Source organism: Meriones unguiculatus, chromosome 4, assembly GCF_030254825.1.
Source record: "Meriones unguiculatus strain TT.TT164.6M chromosome 4, Bangor_MerUng_6.1, whole genome shotgun sequence".
In the NCBI taxonomy this organism is placed as follows: Eukaryota; Metazoa; Chordata; class Mammalia; order Rodentia; family Muridae; genus Meriones; species Meriones unguiculatus.
In genome coordinates, this window is record NC_083352.1 from 130,787,482 (window position 1) to 130,789,593 (window position 2,112).

General features: G+C 41.9%; 1 pseudogene; it reads left to right on the forward strand.

Annotated features, from left to right (window-relative positions):
- The first annotated feature begins 336 nt into the window (after positions 1-336).
- Positions 337-554, forward strand: LOC110553975 (large ribosomal subunit protein eL38-like; annotated as a pseudogene).
- The last annotated feature ends 1,558 nt before the right edge of the window (positions 555-2,112 follow it).

Consider the following 2,112-nt stretch of genomic DNA (forward strand, 5'->3'; position numbering starts at 1 on the left):
AATTAATTTTTAATTAGTGCATCAAACAAAGAAGGAAAACAACAGTGCCTGAGAAAAGACACTCAATATTGTCCTCTGGCCTCCACAAACACACACATACACATATGTGCGCACACAAAAAGGCACACGGGCATGTGCACACACCCATGTGGACACACGAGCACACAAACACAAGCCATCTTCTGCTCCATGCCATTTGGAATCTCTCGTGTTGTTCCATGCACACCTGTAAAAATGATACTCAAATTTCAATTCTCACATGCTATAGAAATGTAAGTCATGGCTTTTTCCGTTCTTGCCACCGTGAGTGTTTGGTGTGTGGTCACCAGGGTTGCCATGTTTTGGAAAACTAAGGAAATCGAGGACTTTCTGCTTACAGCCCAGCAGAAGGATGCCAAATAAGTCAAGATCAAGAAGAACAAGGATCGGATCATGTGAAGTTCAAGGTTCGATGCAGCAGGTACCTCTATGCCCTGGTCATCACAGACAAGGCAAAGGCAGAGAAGCTGAGGCAGTCCCTAGCCCCTGGTTTGGCATTGAAGGGGCAGAAATGAACCAGTCCTCTGCATTTAACTATTAAAAATCCTGGAAAGTCAAAAAAATGTAAAACATGATTGCCCTGAAGCTCTAAGCCAGTGGTTCCCAACTTATGGATTGAGACCCCTTTGTGGTCAAATGACCCTTTTTTATAGGGGTCACATAAGACCATTAGAAAGCACAGATTCATTATGATTCATAAAAGTAACAAAATTACAGTTGTGAAGTAGCAACAAAAATGATTTTATGGTTGGGGTCACCACAACAGGAGGACCTGTATTATAGAGTTACAGCATTAGGAAGGTTCAGAACCACTGCTCAAAACAATTCAACAATGACACTCTTTGACTATCAGGCCCTAATGCTCAGGTATATTGCAAAGCCCAAATTCTCACTCTGGAAAATTCTCAAAGTGCCCTAGATAGCCAACAAAATACAGCAGATCTATATGCAGAAAATATATTCAACTCATCTTGGTATACGGAAAGGCATCTAGAGCAATCAATTTCCTGAGGAACTTTAGTCTGCCTTGAGATTGTGTCTCCTAGAAATAGCAGGGAAGCTACACCCATGATACATACCTCAACAGAATGGCTGCTTAAACAAGACATGAACAGTGGCAACAGCAATGAGCACACTTATGTGGAGGGGGAAATCTCATGGAGCCCCACCTTTAGACCAAGAGCTTCAGGCAACTGAGGAATGCTGAAAGAGGAAGAACTAATCACCCCCAAACATGAGCCCCCTAATTGGTTATCCAATACCAAGTAGTCAACCCTGAAATACACACAGAGATAAACAACACTAGTAGGCTGTATTTAATTATTAACAGTAATAATTAAAGAACAAGTGGCCATGAATTAGAGAGGGAGCAGAGGGAAGAGACATTGGAAAAATTAAGAGGTGAGTGGGGGAAGAAAATGATGTCGTTGTATTTTAATTTTTTAAATTGCAAAATAAGTTTTAAATAAAGCAAGTTTTCCCTTTAAAAAAAACAGACAGAAACTTAAAGGCTTACGAATGGGAATTCTAATGAGTAAGCTTAGTCGTGGGTCACTGAGTTGGGATGAGTGAGGCCATCCCAGACGCTAAGAAGGCAAGCTATATCATCTCCCTCCCTTGTAGAAGTTGCCTGCTCTGTTTTCCATTCACCATTGTTCTCTTTCCACATTTGCCTTGGATTACAATGAATGAATTTTACTTCCTCACACAATTGGTGTCGAGCTCCTGTGTGTGAAACGTTTTGGTCAGTGAAATGTGGGCAGAAATGACAGCAGGCCACCTCAGAGCTCAGGTCCTCAGAAGCAACACGTGTTTCTGCTCAACTTTCTCACACATCTGCAACAACCACGAGAAGACTATGCCCTGGGTCATCCCTTGTTCCAGGATGAGAGGCAGATGAGAGAAACCTGAGACTATGAGACTATGGGCATCCTGAGTCCAAGACACTCTCACTGACCTGTTACCCAGTGATGAAAAAATGATCAGTTATCAGTATGTTACTTCACTAATGTGTTGTAATATCTGTTGTGTGGAGTTATTGCAGCTGATATCTGTCTTTGAAACTCTGCCCAA